At 51.2% G+C, this 17,837-nt stretch overlaps 1 protein-coding gene across 10 annotated transcripts in view; it reads left to right on the top strand.

The window, feature by feature from the left end:
* CHL1 (cell adhesion molecule L1 like) overlaps positions 1-17,837 on the top strand; it is a 155,375-nt gene that overhangs the window by 48,555 nt on the left and 88,983 nt on the right. The window contains exon 2 of one of the 10 annotated variants that reach the window (XM_033132134.1): positions 1,818-2,094. The exons of the other annotated variants lie outside the window; for them this stretch is intronic. The gene's annotated coding sequence lies outside the window, so the exon portion shown is untranslated. The remainder of the gene's footprint in view (positions 1-1,817; positions 2,095-17,837) is intronic. 10 annotated transcript variants of the gene reach the window in all.

A 17,837-nucleotide genomic window follows, 5' to 3' on the forward strand; every position in this document is an offset into this window, starting at 1 on the left:
TGCGTTTGGGTTCTAGAATCCAGGTGTCCCTGGGGGCGGTTCTCCCTGTCTTTTCTCTGGTTTTTGTTTGTAGGCCAATAAAGTCCCTTAATTAGCTTAGTTCAGTTAGGGTTTCTGTGACCCACTGATGGCACCCAATAGTGCAGCGTCTTGTCACAGACGTATCTTAGTCCTCCAGTTCACGTTTGTTACTCCCAACAGTGTCTTATTCCATCTTTATCTACATGGTTCTTTTCTTTTTTCCTACAACGAAAATGTAAGTTCTGCTTGGACAAAGGCTTGCAATCCTCCTTCCTCAGGTGTTGGAAAATCCCTACCACCCATAGGCACCCAGTAAATATGGGGTGAATAAGTGGATGAAGGGAGAAAGGAAGGAATCGTTTTTTTAAAATGCTTCCTAAGCAAATTTGCATCCATATTGTTTCCTGGATAGAGTAGGTCAAGATGCAAATTTAACATTTGTGACAACTCCACTCCAGCCATCCCTCAGGTTAGGTATTGTACGCATTCTGAGGTCACTGGTGATGTCCCCAGTTTACAAAAGAGAAGGTGGGGCCATCAGACAGAGCCATGGTGCTGGGCACTGCAGCCCTACCCGGACCAGCCTCAGAAACAGCTGTTTCCTCTGCTGCTGGAGTGTGGCTGGCAACCTGCCCTCCTGCAGTGCCCCCGGAAGAGCTGCCTGGACTGAAGACAGCACCCTTCCTCAAGGTCATGTCTCCTTTCCAGGGCAGCCCGCCTCTAGTGCCCGGTGTAGAGAGAACGGGCCCCAGGCCCTCAGCCCAGCTCAGGACCTCACTAAGGACTTCCCCACCTCTGGGCTCTCTGTGGGGGAGGTTAAGGCCTCCTGCACCCTCTCTCCCATGCACTGGTCTCAGGTAGCTCATTAAGAAACCAGGGTCTGCTTTCCAGGAAGACGGACCTGCTTGGCCCGGGTAGTACAAGGCCTCTCTGAGGACGGGAAGCGGCTGAGGCTCTCAGAGGTGGGAGAATGCAGGCCCAAAGCTGAGCAGAGGAAGGACTCGGCATTTTCTGGGGACGCAAGGTCTCAAGATGACCACGTAGCTGGAACACGGGGAGCTGGGCAGGGAGCTGGGCGGGTGGCAAGACCCGCAGACTGTTTCCACTGTCCCCACCCTGCTGCGCTCCTGGCGCAGTACGTGCTGTGCAGTCGGCCTGCCCTCTGGGCCCGGTTCTGCCCTGTGAAGTACTGGAATTTAAGTTCTCTTTCAGAATGCTATTCATAGCCCCTTTCAATTCCTAACCTTCTCACTGGCTTCCTACGATAATTATAGTCTCAGAAAGCAGTTTTCTGGGAAAAGGATGCTTTGAGCTATTTGTTGTGACTCAGTCAATTGTGTGCAGTTAAAAAACCTCTTTATCCACTAAAAGGCTAGTGTTCCAGTTGCTATGATTCAAAGGCGAGGGGGAGATTTCCTAGAATTTCATGTAATTATAAAAAGCTTTGCAGACATTTTTAAGGGGTCATGGTTTGTACCATGTGTATTTGCAGTTAGGGCTCATACAAGTGACCCATAGGATTCAGTAACTTCTTGGTCACAGAAAGGCACAGATGGGCAACACGTCGTGTCTGTGTTTGGTTACTGATGTTGTGCATGCATGTGTGTGCGCGTCTGTGTGTGCACTGCTGTACCGTCTGGGAAAGAGCCTCTGGCTGAGGACCCGTCCTTCTGGCTGAGGACAGTGCTCGGTGGGCCCCTGGGCGCCTGGAGTCTGGGATGTGTGGAGACTCCTGCGTCCTGTGTGTGCCGCCGGCCTTACCGTCTCGCCCTGTCTTCCCCACTGTTTCCCAACAGCCTGGCACGTGTTTCTCCCCTTTCACCTCCGATCGTGACCACCTGTGGCGCTGTCTGGGTGTGAGCCTGGCTGGCTGTGGGAGGAGCCAGGTCGCTCGTTTTTGGCTGCCGCTGCTTTTTCCCACTTTGCCCGTGGTCCTGTTGGCCTGTGACAGTTCCTGAAAGGAAGGTGTCCGAGGGCCGAGGAGAGTCCTTCCTTGCTGTGCTACGGCCACTCTGAGCTCCCCCACATTCCTGGCTCACGTGTCCTCATTCCCAGAGGACAGTGAGTCACCAGGTACGTAGGGACCAATCAGGGATGCTGTGGGTGCTTCACTTCCTTTGAGCGCGTGACGCAGAGTGAGGGGGCCCCATGCATCTGTGCGTCTGTGTGTGTGCACGTCAGAGAGTAGAACACACAGGGAAGCATCGCACGCTCGAGAATGAACCTAAATGTAGCGTAGAACTGGGGCAGGCACTCTCTGTCGCAGGCCTTTCCTAAGTCACCAGGCCAGCAGAGCGAGGCCTCACGGAACCTCGTCCGTGGGCTCGTCCAAGCTGTGGCTGAGTCGGAGGACGGGTCCCAAAACCAGCTGTGCCCGATGCTGCGTGATGTGAATAAGACCAAGTCCCTACAGCGTCTTTCTGGTCACAAAGTCGTCATCACACTAAATAAAGACCGCAGACCCTTCTGAGGCTAGACTGGAATAAATGTGAGCTGGACAGACATTTCAGGGGGTTGAATAGTAACAAGAAGACCATTCTTTTCCATCACTGACTCCAGTTCCTGGTCATGGTGGCCAGAGCCTCTCCCGGCAGCTCAGGGCACAGGCAGGACCCACCTGGACAGGACACCCTTCCATCCAGGGCCACGCACACCCACCCTCACCCACCAAGGGGACAGTGTAGACGCACCGTTCCCTCATGTGCCCATCTCTGGGACATGGGAGGAAACTGAGTCGCAGGAAAGCCCATGTAGGAGAACATACACACTGCACAGACGGAGGCCCAGCTGGGATCTGATTTTGTTTTTTCTCACCCATGTTATGACAAATGACCTTGAACGAAATGATGTCATTCCTGGACTGGCTGCACCAGAGCACGAAATTGTCACCCATTACACGGTGAAGCAGAGCCTCTCCTAAGGGACGTGCAGCCGGGCACAGCCCTGTGGGGTCCCCCACACAGGGCACAGGTGGCAGCCCTCCCAGAGCTCGGCGATGCGGGGAGAAGGCCTGGGAGATGTACGTCTCGGGAACATTTGGTCCTATGTGGGGATAGGTTGGGGTGTCACCCCGTGGGGTGAGCGGGAGTTTGCTCCTGACATCTGTTGAGTCCAGTGATACCACTGAACAGGGCAGCCCCTCCAGAAGGAGTCACCCTGTCCTCAGTGTGACTCACGCTGCAACTGGGAGCCCTGGCTTCACCCTCGTGAAGTCCCATGAACTGTGGGGTGAGGGCGCGAGTCCCGCCTGCCTCTTTGGTGCTTGGTTCCTGGTGCCCATAACGGGGCTTGGGACACAGCAGTCGCTCATTGTGTTGCTGGGGTGGCCGAATGAATGAGCGACTTGAGCGGGACAGCCTGTGTCGCCAGCCTGGGAATCCAGGCAGAGGGGCCGCGTCCAGGGCAGGAAGCAGGCCTGCCTGTTGCTGGGGTTGTCCTTATGGGGACATTCCGGGCTGGGGGCCTAACATACAGGTGATGACTGATGTCCCATGGGTTGTCCATGGTCCTGCCAGTCTCGGATGCATTATCCCTTAATGTTTTGTCCACCTGTGCAGCTCTCATGGGCTAGGGCTTCATGTTGCCTCTAATATGGGGACATTAGCTTTGATTAATTCAGTATTTCACAAGTCATGGGATGGATGCCACAACAGATGTCATGGGCTGTGAAATGATCCTAAGTCGTCTAAGATTAAATAGAATTGATAGATGTACATAAAGCAAATATTTTTCGGTTTTAATTGTCTTTTGAGACCTCAGATTAAGTCAAAGACCAGCTTGGGTCGGGCATGGGCTTATGAATGTTTCACACTTGCTACCATCTCTTTTTCATAAAGAGAGACCAGACCTCAAAGTCACAGATGGAGCTGGTCACACTGTGTAGAAAGTAACTGTTTAGGTTTCGGTGTATTTATTTTTATGCAAAGTGGTGCTGATTTCCCGTGTATAGTAGTGAGAGAACGTACTTTCGTAAGATATTTCAATGTCAATAGAAAAGTAAGTCAATTAAAAATTGTAATACACGCATAGGAAGAAATCACAGATGTGCCATGAGAACGGACTGAGGAAGCCCAAATTTGTTTATTTTAGGGGTTTGTCATCTCACCTTGGAGAAGACTGTTTTGGGGACCACTGACCTGGCGCCTCTGAAAGAGCCCATGTGTCAGGCGTGTTGGTGCATCTGGGGGGACCCTGGGGAGGTGGTGACAGTGGATGCTGGAAGCGGGCACCACCAAAGGACGTGCAGGTGCCTTTCAAAGGCCAGCTGCACCAATTTAGGATGTCTTCCTCCCACGTGGCGGTGACTCCTGGCTTGCGAGGCCTGTGAGAGAAGAGGGTGTATTCTCCCACAGGAGAAACCGGTGACACTCTTGTGAGTCGTGGAATTGTGGGTCGTGCCGCCCAGGTTCCCTTAGCCAGCAGGACGCAGGTCCATTCGGTCACCTTTCTTCGGGGGCTTGAGGCCTTTGCACGACCGTCACAGTGTGTGGGCAGCCACCTGTGCTCCACTCGCCGACACGGTGTCTCCTGAGCCTCTGCCCACGCTGTGTAGCTCAGCCCGGAGTCAGGTCTGCACAGCCTGACCTCGCTCCGAGCACTTTTCTTTCTCCCAGGTCTGCCCGTGGGACCTTAGAAAACCAAATTGAGTACGTTCTGTCTCGCGATGTTCAAAGAGAGGTTTTCTGTCTCACCTGTGTCACCTCTTTTCCAGGAAGACACCCCCAGCTCCCTTAAGTTTTCCCTCCAGGAGACCGTGCCAGCCCCACCTCCCATCTTGGGAGCTGGCCTGGGAATAAGGCCAGTTGCTTCTAAAATTAAGCCCAGTACGGAGGTTAAGAAACCATATTCCATCCTTGAATTTCATATCTATCACCTGTGTGGCCTCAGAGGTCTCATACTTATTAGGATTTCTTACTTGTAAAATCTTGGAATTGGAGCTCAGTGATACTGAGGCAACACTTTGGCCTCGATAACTGTGTGGCTCTTTGATTTTCAACGTATCTGTCAAATTTGAAGCAAAGAATAGAACGAGTGCTTAAAAGTGTACATCCCAAAGTTACAGATCAGCTCTGAAAGAGGCAGATTAGTATTTATGATGAGAAATAAATTTTGCATAAAGTAGTACTTGGGAAGCACAGTTATTGCTGGACTGTAATTCAGTGTTTAATATTTTAGTAAAAAGAAATTGCGCAGTATATGTTCTTAATAACTTCTCTAAGTCAGTTGTTACTTTGAGAGTATTAATGCAGCCAGGGTCCCCGCAGCCGTCCCAGGGCAGGAGTCACAGCGTGCAGGACAGTGGGATGGGACCAGGGACTGGGAACCTGCCGCTTTCTAAACGATCGGCGCCGTGTGCCAAAACCAGACTAGTCTCATCAGACTTTCAATGTTTTTAAAGGGCAGAAATCAGAATTATAGTGTTAAAAATCCCTAATGTTCAAGAAATGCAAGCATTCAAAAAACTCAGTGCAAGGGAAGCAGAGCAGCCATGCATGGCGTGTCCCCGCAGGTCCTGAGGTTTCTGGAGCCGCCTTCTGCCCGGTCAGCTGCCAGCTGACCTCAGCTGGCAGGTAGCCCTTCACGAAGGGATCTCCTGTCGGTATTTGAAGAGGCCCCTTCCCAGTAGAATTCAGAATTTCCCCGACACACGAATATGCAGCCCAAACACTGTGCAAAGTGACGGAAATCTGGAGGGTAGGTTCTTGTGCAGAAATCTCCACCGAAGGAGTTTCAGCAAAGCAGAGTCCCGAAGCTGGGCCCTTCAGCCCCCAGGAGATGGACGGGCCACCCACCGGGCTTCCGTCCACTCTGGGCCCTGAGACTGCCAGTCCCTTGGATGAACCATGCGTCTGCAGGAGCTAATTCAGGCCGGTCCCCAGGTCGTGCTGAGGCACCGAGGGGGGGTCCCGGCTCCTGCAGCCAATAATGAAGAAGCAGTAGACATGCTGACCGCTTAACTGGACAGTTCTCATTTACACCGTGATGGCTCTGAATTTTGTAGCAAGGGGGCATGTTTCCTGTTTGTATTCTGTTTTCTTATAAGAAAGAATAATGCTAGGGAAAGGAAATGCTCATTTGTTCCTGGGAACTGACAGGAACGGTCGGTGCTACACAGATGTCCTAAGAGGTCCCTTGTTTCCATTTGCATTTGTCACTGCTCCAAATCACTCTCGTATCTGTATATCTGCTTCTGTATGTCGCTAAGATTTATCCACGTCATCGATTCATTGAGTCAGTTTTCTCAGACAGGAATTATGTTGCATTTGCTTGTGTGTAACTTACCTTTAGATTTTACAACTTCTGGAAGATGGGAACTCTCGCCAACTCTGATTGGCTCAGAGGGTGTGGGCGGAGTGACTCCAAGGGCGTCACAGGTGGCATTGTCCTTAGCTGCTACAGCTATGTGAGATGCTCCTTTCTGTACATCCATATGCGGTGCCAAACGCAGGGACCGCACGCCACTGACGTTGATTTGAAAAGAGTGACCTCGTCTTGCATGTTCCTGTCCCGAGATCGGCTCACCTAGACGGACGGTGTCCAGGGGGCTGCACCATCACTGTCTTAGCCCAGGTTTGCAAACTGCCTGATGTGTTTTGCGCTAGTTTCTGTGGCCCCTGGGCGCTTGGCAAAGCTCTGTCATTCAGACCTTTCTGCAAAGAAAACCAGTTAGTAGTTATGTGAGTTGAAGGAGTCTTTCTATGGACTCTGTTCAGGTGACACCAAACTCATTGCCACATGAATAGGACAAGTGAATTATTTCTTTACTCATTTCGAAAAGCAGCCCACACAGAAAACAATGCCCTCACAAACCCCGCCTTTACTGCAACCTTTTCTGCTCCCAGGGGCTCACACTGGGAATGTACTTGAAGTGCTCGGGTCTGCATTCCAGGAGAAATGGGAACTCAGTCCTACTAAGACTGCCTAGGTTTTTGAATAAATAAACAATGGAGGAAGGGAGACTTGGTCTTGAGAGCAGGACTCCAAAGGAACAACAGAGAGAATCCTTGCTAGTGATTTGCATCTTTAGTAACCCAGTACTGTCACACTAACAAGTGCCCTGTCTGTGTCATTTACGTGTGGCATGATGCATATTGTGGACCTACTGTGTGCCGTGCATTAAGATTGCAGAAGTCAATTCTCACTTCCTGTCTTTGAGATACTCAGAATTTGGGGCATTTGGGAAGCTGGAAGTCAGTGCTCATTATCTAACTCAGAATGAATGATTGTTGGTCTTTTAACAAAGGACATCTGATGAATACAGTCGTCTTGGGGTTGTAGGGAAAGTGGTGTCACACTGGAACACAAAGAAGTTCTTTCTCTTTTCACAAAGGACCGTGTGCATCCAAGACCTGGGTGTTGAATGACCTGGACATCACAATCTGCGCAAACGTTCCTTCCCAGCCCCTGCTTCCTGGTTAGTAAGCCAGCCATTGGAAAGGCCTTTAGTTCAGGCCGGAAAAGAACTAAAGTGACATGTGGCCTCAGTGGGAGTTCTCCTGATGGCACCACGCCACGTAATGGGAGCACCCTACGTATCTGATGGCCACTGTTCTGCCAGCACTGCTGCTGCTGGGACAGCCAGAGGCAGACACGTCCCACATCCCAGACACGTGTTCTCTCTTCTCTGCGTATTTCAGTCAGGGGTGGGGTGGCAGAGTGGCCCAGAGAGTAGCTCCGAGAACCGTGTTCTGGCCGAGACTTGCCAGCTGTGCAAACATGGCCTCTTGCCTGCCGTTAGTGTGTCTCGGTGACGTCACGTGTAGAATGGACACAGTGGGGACACTCGCCTGATAAGGTGCGTGGAACTAAAGCAGATGACACGTGCTAAGTGCTTGGGACACATAGTAAGTGTTCAGTGAAATTTGTTAGAACATTTAAATCATACCATTTAATTAGTCTTTGCTGTGACATTTTGATGTCACTTACTAACCACCGTAACTCAGAGAATTGTGCTTTCTCAGGAGCCTCAGGAGGAGGTGAGGTCCACACCAACTTCTTTAGCCAGAAACCACTGCCTTTCTGAGCTGCAGTGCAAACTCTGATTGACCCGATTCAACAGCCCAGGTGAAGGATGACGCGGGGAGGGAAGAGGGTGGGCCTGCACCTGAGATGCTTCTAGAATTCTCTACAGTAATATGTCACCCTCACACCCATCAAAACCTGTGTGGGGGAGGTGTGCGGTATTCACAGGGAAGGAGAGGGCTTCCCCACATGGAATGTTCAGGTGTTTTAAACGGGATGGTTGCCACAGATGGTGTGGAGCGGGGGAAGGGATGGCAGGTTTGGGCAAACCGTCTGGCGTCTGTGGGATGGAAGAAGACAGTTCTCAGCATTCACCGTTGCAGAATCCTCTGACCCTTGGTCAAAATAGCAAGCCTGTTAAGGAAAACAAACAAAGGAACACTCAGACAACACCATCCACGCTCGTTGACGGGAAAAATGGGACCCGGGGGCATTTGAGGGACTGGCCTGGGTCCCTGAGTCCTGTCTGCCAGGGGCGGGTGTGCGGAGGGATACACAGGAGGTGAGGCCCCCGACTCGGCCAGTTTTGCAGCCCCACCGACTAAGACGGCAGGAAACCATCACCTCCTTCTTCCCCGACACGAGATGCTCGCCCTGAGTCCCCCGGAAGCTAGCTGGGGACAGACGTGTGTCACCCCCCACATTTACCGGCAGCCATCCCCCAGGAAGGCCCTACTTCCCAGGGTGTATTTCCTGTTTCACGAGGGGAGGACCCTGTGCCCTGCTGACTTTGGCTCCATCACTGCCCACAGCAGGATGTAAATAAACGCCTGTTGAGGAATTGAACTAATAAGTGACGCTATTTTGTTAAGGCAGGTACTTGGCGGCGAGACCTCTGCGCTAAGAAGGGGCGTCTTCCCTCCTCCCTGGTTACCTAGCTCGTGGATATTCGCTTCCTGTCCCACAGCAGATCCAAACTAACCACAGTGAGGTGACCAGGGCCCCAGGCGGGTGGGGACGCTCCCGTTCCTCTGTTTTCTGTCCACATGTTATGTCCTGGTTACTTTTCTTTGGTATTCTATTCACTTCCTAAGCAATATTAGTATTGACAATTTTCTTGTGGCTGCTGTTACCTTAATATTGTGAGAATTTAAAAAAAAAATGTTATTGTGCAACAAAACATTTAAACTAAAAGCATAGTCTGTACATGTCTTCTTTTCAGGGTCTACCATCGCCGTATACATTGTACCTGGATCTCACCAGTTTAGCCTTAACACCTAATTAAACCCTGGTGTGAACCTCATAGCACCGCCGTAGCCACGTTGATTTAAACTGTTGTATAAAACTCAGGAAAAATTTAAATATTATATAGCTTTTTGGCAACACATATCCTCCCTAAGATTTAAGGGGTATTTTGTTAAGAAAATAGATTTACAATGTGAACTGTTTCCAAAAAACAATTAAAAGCAAATTGAGTACATTTTCTTGAATGACAAAATGTAAGAATTGTCCTAGAAATGCGTTTTCCTGCATTTAGTCATTTCTAGCTGTGAATTTGATCAGCTGTGCTGCGGACAGTCTATTCTAAAATGTCGTTTCTGTCCTGTGAAAAAACCTTACTTTGGTTTTCCACCACAGCTGGACGTTTATTCAGTTCATATTTGTTGTCTTTATCACGTTTTCTATTTGTTCCTGCTTTAAATGTATTTTGGCCCCATACATGCTCAGTAGATGCAACCCTTTGCATGAAAAAGGCAGAAGATTTCTCAGGCTTCTATATTACATTTAAACAGTGAGTACAAATAATTTGGAATGAAAAAGAGTAAAATGTTCTAGAACTTACACTAGTGACGTGGGAAACGTGCTAAGCCTGCTGTCTCAGCACTGTCTCAGTGGGTTTGTTTCTGTACTTCGGTTAATACAGGTTCCTTTTCTTCTATCTCAGGATTACTGTACATGCCCTTAATATGGGTCGCAAAATTTAATAACCGTGTACTCAAGGCAGCTACAAACCTTAGGGTTTTATTGAGCACCAAAGAAACAATTAAAAAACAGTCCTTGGAATTGAACTTGGACTTAAATCCCGTGTCAATTATTAGGCATCCACTTTAGGAAACAATTCACTCTACGTTCTTCTCTTGTTCCAGAATGTAGGGTTTCAGTACAAAGAGCCAGTTCCCACGTGGCCAGAAGTCCCTAGTGGAGATTTCGCTGGTGGGACAGGACGTGGAGTGGGACTTTGTGTCCTTCCCGTTGTTGCTGCTGTCCCACTGGGCACTGGAGCTCACAGCAGAGGGCAGACTGCCCAGTGTCCCCGCTGCTGAGGAGAGGAGGAGCTTAGGGCAGCATCCTTCCTCAGGGACGTCCCGAGAGTGAAGAAGAACCCACTTTCTCAACCATCACCCCAGCTGCCCCGTGTGCACAGGAAGCTTTGGAGGCAGCAGCTGAGAGAGCTCTTAGAAGCGCTTCAGCCTCTGAGCGGGCACTGTTGTGATAACAGGGGTCCCTCTGTGGCCCTGGCTCCTTCTCAAAGCCAGTGGAGGGGCCCAGTTGAATCCTTCATACAGACTGTGCCTGGAAGATGGGAGACCGGCTCTGTGTTTCTGTTTATCTGAACCAGTGATGGACTTGCGGATCTGTCTCTGTGCCAGGGTGAGCAGGGCAGGAAAACGACAGAGATGTCAGGGTGGGCCCCACCTTCGCCTCTGGGCCTGGGTAGGGGCTGGGGGGCACGAATGTCCCAGAGAACAAAATGTCCCCATATTAAGGACCTGGGCGTGAGCCCTCTTGCTGGCCCCTCAGCTGAGGGGTTGCTAGGAACAGCGAGTGACAGCGGCAGCAAGTGGCCCTGGGGTCTGCAGCAGCCGTGGAAGTGGGGTCGGGGTGGCTTCCTGAGTTGTGTGCAGGAGACGACCCACAGGTGATCTGGGCTGGATGAAACAGAGGGGACCATGTGCCTGGCCTCGCTTCCCCTCCAGCCCTAGTTCTGGGCAGAAGTGGGAGGGAGAGCTTTTCCAATCAGACTGAGTGTTAGTCACAAGAAGTGATGAGGGCTCGTGGAATGAATGACAAGAAACCCGAACATGACAGGACAGGAGAAAGTGGCAAGCGTGCTCAGGCAGTGTCTGCAGAGGCAGGAAGCACTCAGGCTTGCGCTCCGGCCAAGGTCAGGGACCCCGAAAGCAGTCGCAGCCGCCTGCAGGTTTCTGAGGCCACCTGTGGGGTCTCCTTGAGGGTAGGCCCCCACATATGTCGTGATGTAGACACGGCACAGGACGTTCTCACGAGATGGAATGTAGGGGATTTGTGAATTGGAAGTCTTTGTTTGTGAGGGTGGAGACATCTATCGGAATGTTTTAATTTTGACCGGACGTTGGCATAGTTAGGAAGCCAGGGATGCACGGCTGGGGGCTGCGTGCTCGTGCTGAGCTGTGGGCATGACGAAATGGCAGCTGTTCCCCGACATCCGGCCTGAGAGGGGGTGGGGAGGGGCCCAGGGAACGGTGACGACCCGGGGCAGAGCGCGTGCCTTCCGACATCCTTCTTCCATGTAACACGCGTGCGGCACTTGAAGCTCTCGTATGAAGAATCACCTTCCTGTTGAGAGGAGACCATGCTATTGTGACATTTCTGTGTGGTGGTCTTATACCTAGGTGTTAAAACTCACACGGTGATCAAACGCAGACTGTGAAGTCACAGGGTAGGTATTTTCTGCAACGTAGCCAGATTTCAACAGAATTTGGTCATTGAAATGTTTATACTCATCAACAACATACATACAAATAACTCTACCAGGGCTGTGACTACGGGCTTCTTATGTCCATTTAATGCCTTCAAATCCCCACTGCTGTTCTGCTTCGCCGTGATGTCACTGCCGTCATTTCAAACATGACTTGTGTACGAGCACGGGCAGCCAGACACCTGGGGGTGGTTATTCCTGTGAAAGTCTCGGGGCCTGTGCACACGCGTGGTGGTCCTTGCTGCTTTATTCCTCACTTTACCTTGTGCCTTGTGAAATGCGCCCGGGCTCTGCTGGATCCCTCCACGTGCTGGGGTAGTGACCACATGTTTCCAACACACAACTGTGTTTGCATTGCTTCCTGTCCATACACTGTGCTTTGTTGTTTCTGAAGCGGCTTTCAGCTCTTCCAAGTCCTGGCTTCAGCCGAAGGTCTGCTTGTCACCCAGGGTGTCGCCCCTGCTCTCCTTTTTCTCTTCCCCTCTCAGGAACATTCAAGCACGCTCGCTCCTTTCCTCCCAAGGTGCCGTGTTTGGTTCTGTGGAAACAGGAAGGTGGAGGACGCAGGTCCTTCCCCGGGTCGCTTACCCCGTCAGGCAGTGTGTCGGCCCTGACACTCCAGTTGTTGCAGGAAGCCCAGGCAAAGGGAATTTCGGGTCTCATCACTACAAAGCTGTGGAGATGTTCATGTTGTGAAAAGATCCCAAGAGGGCTTTGTTCACATCGTTCAAGTAGCCATCGACGCGTTCTGGGGGCCAAGATCCAAACATGGTCCAGAGATGACAGACTGCGCGCCCCTCGCACTCCACCTTCTTCTGTGCTGTCATCGTGCCACCGTCATTGTGGCACCATACATCCACTGCCCTTTGATCAGCCCCTGTCATTGTCAGGCACTCGGTGCCCGGGACACAGAGGTGACCAAGACAAAGCTCTGGGAGTTGCTGTCTAATCTAGGGACATAACAAAGAGCCAGTACGTGTGGGATGCTGGTAGTTCCCATCATGAAACGACCGCAGGGGGGCTTGGCCACCGGCCTCAGGAGAGTCAGGCCCTGAATGAAGAGTCGCCCCTGACTGTTTGGGAGGGAGCTGCCCAAGTGAAGGGGGAGCGAAGACCCTGGAGGGAGGGAGCTGGGCAGCGTCCTGGGGACAGTGGGGAGGTCGCAGTGCATGGTGCACCTTCTGGAAGTTCTGTTTACCTCTCAGTCTTGCCAGCATCATGGGTGCAATCGCTAGAATTGGCTCCGTGGATTTTTCAGGACCAAAAAGAGTTTGCCCTTCTGTGACCACATTATTGCACCCCCTAAAAGTGGTCGGTCTGCCCCACGCTGGCCAAGGGAGCGTTCCTCATTCAGGAACACGAGTCAGTGCTTTAGTTTAGTGTCCCCTGCCCGCCTCCCTGTCTTTTTCCCTCTCCCCCTCCCCCTGCCTCTGCCTCCCCCCGCCCAACAGTATTTAACCTCTTTACTCCCTTAGAGATAAATGTTAGCCCCAAACTTCATCATTTCCCCTTTCACTGTTATCTCCTTTAATCTTACCCAGGAGCTGAGGCCTAGGAGACCTGTATTGTTTCACCATTAAGCCTTAGCAATATTTGCTAAACTCAGTATATCTACCCCGTCTCATCCTGCTCCCATAATTATTTTCCGGTAGCAGAACAAAATGACATTGTTAAGAAGTGATCAGACCCATGAGTTCCATGTCAAGTTCGTGTTTTCCATGGGAATAACCTCTTTACTATTTAGCCCTATTAATGTGAATGCGTCTTGCTCTCCGGTGGGTGGGTGGCCGGATGGCAGCGTGCATGGGTGTGTCTCCTAACTATTCTTAGCTACTCTTGCCTATAAGTTAGTTACCATCCTGTACCCAGAGGTTCTGAGATACGAACTTGACATCTTACCACCTTCTGCTTAAGACGATGTTCCATGCGTCTTTGGGGAAAGACAGGCTCCTTGCACGGTTTACGAACCCTCAGTGATACCCGCGCGCTTGCGGCTGGACTCTGACCAATTCCTCTCTTCACCAGCATCTTTCTGCTGGCCTTTTCCCGCATGTTCTCCAGGCCTCGCTGAGCCCAGGACCTTTGCATGTGCTCTGTCACTCTTCTTCCATCTTTGCCCAGCTAGCTCCTGCACACCCCCCGTGTCTCACTGACGGTCCCTTCTTTCTGGCACATGGACCTCTTCCTCTAAAACAGCACCCCTTTCCTCTCCCGCTTAGTACTTACCATATTTCACTTGTATCTCCATTTGTCTGGTTATGTAGTGAATGTCTGTTTACTCCCTGCAAATGGAAGCTCCCTGGCAGCAGGAAACAACATCTGTATTTGCTTACCATTGTGTCCCAGGCTTGGCACCGAGTAGGTGCTTAATAAACATGTGTGATGTGAAGGAACAAAAATGAATGGGTAAGAACGAATGTCTGAATGAAAATGAAGCAATGAATGTCCACACCAGCGCCTTGTCCAGTGGTGGGTGTGCTCTGTGTCTCCTCCAGCCACATCTGGCCCTGAGCACATGGAGTGTGGAGTGGACAGACTGACGTGTGGATTCTAGTCCACTCTAAGTTATTTAAATACCGTCCCCGGAAATAAGGCCTAGCTGGACAATCAGCTCTAATGCTGGACAGTCAGCTCTAATGCGTCTCTTGGAGCAAAAATTCATATAAGACCTGGTCTCATTTTAATATATCATAATATATCATAATATATTATAATTAATATAATATTAATATAATATAATATAATATATACTGGGTCTTGTATTAATTTTTGCTCCAAAAGACGCATTAGAGCTGATTGTCCAGCTAGGTCTTATTTCCAGGGAAACGTGGTAGCCACATGTGGCCAGTGGCCAGCCCAGCGGAAGCACACAGTGCAGACAGCGCCGGCTTGCGCGCTCCTGGGGCTGCGGAAGCGTTGTGCACGCGCGCTACGGGACGCCCAGACTTTGGGGTGAGCGCATTTCCCTCAGTTACTCGGGTGGAGCAGTCGGAGCTCTTGGGCCACTAAAGCTGCCTGCAGATAAACAGAATAAATACGCTTCCGATTCAGGCAAATTCAATGCCAGCAGCATCCTGGGCCTCCGGTACCGTCCACTTCGCTTTCCTTTTTCATCTAAGCCGCACGTTGTTTGGTTTTGAATTCCCTTCGCATGGTTTTCAAAATTGCAATGGGGTCATTTTAAGCATTTTCAGGAGTGTCTGAGTAAGGCATCTACAGCTGGAAGTTTTCCTCCCACAGCTTGTCGAGTACGAGGTGTGTCTTGCCTCAATCAATGCAATTTTCTCTCCATGTTTCTCTTATTTATAGGATTTACCCAATTGCAAATGTGCAGGAAACATTATTGATGTTCTATTGGATTTTTTCTGCTTTCTGTGTAAACTGCCGTGATCTTTGTAGCATCTTCATTTCTCATTCTGGTGGACCACACACTGCCCTCAGCATGTTGATGAGACGAGAAGCCGTAGCTCCCTCTTCTAGCTAAGCATTTCAGACAGGTCGTCCTGTTAGCACAGATTATGTCTGTCCTGCTCACCACTCTATCTCCAGTGCCTAGCGTGGCAGCAGGCACACAGTAGGTGTTTAGTTCCAGCCAGACCCTGTGGGTTGCGATTCTTCTACCCACCCGTTTGCTAGTGATGAAGCTGCCCGTGGGGTGTGAGGTGGGTCAGTGACTGACCACCTGTACAGAGCTGCGGAACGTCAGGGTGGCCCGGCTCTCAGTTCCTGGTGACATTGTCTAGCTACCTGTGTGACATACAAGCACCCTGTGAATGTATTTTGCTCTGTTAATATAATTTGTTACTTAAACTTCCTATTCATTGGTCAGATTTTGTCGTGCGGGGCGTCAGGCAGGGTCTCAGCTCCTGCTCCCCACACAAGAACACAGGACATGGTGAGGCCAAAAAGGAACACCCACGGAGCCCTAGGTAGGGGAGTCATACCACTATATTCTCACTGGAGGCTGGATTCACACAACATGCGACCTGCTGTCCGCTTTCTGCCAACTGACCGACTCTCTCCTCAACTTCCCTCCCTAACGCAGCCGCGCCAGTTATATTAGTGGCCAGTGGCTCAAGGGCCACAGCTGATGGCCATTTACTACCTGAGCCAGCACCTTTCCACGTGAGGCCGAGAGCCTGGAAACTGCTCTCCTGGCTCTGTCCCCACACTCCACCCCTATGGGGTCTCGCCTCACAATCTGCGTGACAAGCGTCTTCCGCGAGGGACCCTATGCGAAGAGCCTGGAGGTGAATGCAATATCCTGGACACAGCCAGATTCTCTGGACACAGCCAGGGTTTCTAAGGGGACCACCAGTCCTTCTGGGCATAGCCAGACTTCCTGGGCTCAGCCAGGGCTCTCAGGGCACTGCCACTCTCTCTCTGGGCACAGCCAGACTTCCTGGACACAGCCAGGGCCTCTCAGGGCACCGCCACTCTCTCTGGGCACAGCCCAACTTCCTGGACACAGCCAGGGCCTCTCAGGGCACTGCCACTCTCTCTGGGCACAGCCCAACTTCCTGGACACAACCAGGGCCTCTCACATATTCTCGATGGTGGCCACTTGAGACACAAAAGTAAACATCTGCCAGTTCCACTACATGGTGGTATGTTCCCAAACAGTCAATTGGTCCATTAAATTAGGGTTGGAAGGCAATTCCCCATAGTCCATAGTCATTGCCAGGGCTGTCCTGGGGGTGAGGGATGACCTTGACCTCACCTTCAGCTCCCACGGAGGACTCAGCAAGCCTTTCCTCCTGGGACTACAAGTCCTGTATCCGGGCTGACTCAGCAAGTACCTCCCAGCCCACAGGGCTGCAAGGACCTTCGCTTTCTCTGGCCTCTGCTGGTTGGGGAACCGTCCACGTCTTCCCACCCCTCCACGGGGGTCCAGCTCTCCGGCAGCTGCTCCTCCTGGTCTTCCTGAGACTGAGTGTTCATTCGCACAAACTGCTCCACTGCCCTTCGGAGGGCTTTGGTCGACACCGTACCCTGCTCGCTGCGCCATGTGTCGTGCGGGGTGGCCTATGGGGTCTCTGCTCCCGCTCCCCACACAAGAACACAGGACATGGTGAGGCCAAAAAGGAACACCCAGGGAGCCATAGGTAGGGGAGTCATACCACTATATTCTCACTGGAGGCTGGATTCACACGACATGCGACCTGCTGTCCACTTTCTGCCAACTGACCGACTCTCTCCTCAACTTACCTCCCTAACGCAGCCGCGCCAGTTATATTAGTGGCCAATGGCTCAAGGGCCACAGCTGATGGCCATCTACTACCCGAGCCAGCACCTTTCCACGTGAGGCCGAGAGCCTGGAAACTGCTCTCCTGGCTCTGTCCCCACAGATTTCCATTGTTAGGTCGAGAAAACAAATCAAGCATTTGTAAGGTAGAAGCAGCTCTCTCACTTTCTTTCCAGTTATATGTGGGTGCTTTTAACTTCCATTACTTTATTTCCTTATTTCTGTTGTTGTGTATTGATAGCAAGCATGTCGAGGCTTGCCTCATCTTGATAGGAATAAACAAACATGTCTTATGAATTGTGTGGGGACAGAGTCCCAGAGAGCAGTTTCCAGGCTCTCGGCCTCACGTGGAAGGTGCTGGCTCGGGTAGTAGATGGCCGTCGGCTGTGACTAGTTGGCCGTCAGCTGTAACCAGTGAGCCATTGGCCACTGATATAAGTGCCGTGGCTGAGCTGGCAAGGGGGTTGTTGGTGGGTCAGCTGGCAGATAAGCGGGTGGTGGATTGCGCATCATGTGGCTCCTGCTTCCTGTGTCCCCAACCCAGCTGCCAGCGAGACTATAGTGGGGTGACTCCCCTATCTGTGGCTCCGTGGGTGTTCTTTTTTGGCCTCATCATGTCCTGTGTTCTTGTGCGGGGAGCGGGAGCTGAGTTCCCGCATGACAAATTGTTTTTGTTGCTATGTAGAATGACAATTCTGTCAACTGTAGTGACATTTAGTGCTTTGCTGTGGAGAGTCTAGCAGATGGTTTGCACGGTGCCAGGGACAGGGTCCAGTGGACACACAGGGACCAGGTGCTCTGCCTTTTCTCCAGGAGTCTAAGTTTTTAAATATTCGAAAGAACATTGAATTTAATAAACTTGCTATTGTT

This window comes from Rhinolophus ferrumequinum, chromosome 17 (assembly GCF_004115265.2).
Source record: "Rhinolophus ferrumequinum isolate MPI-CBG mRhiFer1 chromosome 17, mRhiFer1_v1.p, whole genome shotgun sequence".
Lineage (NCBI taxonomy): Eukaryota > Metazoa > Chordata > Mammalia > Chiroptera > Rhinolophidae > Rhinolophus > Rhinolophus ferrumequinum.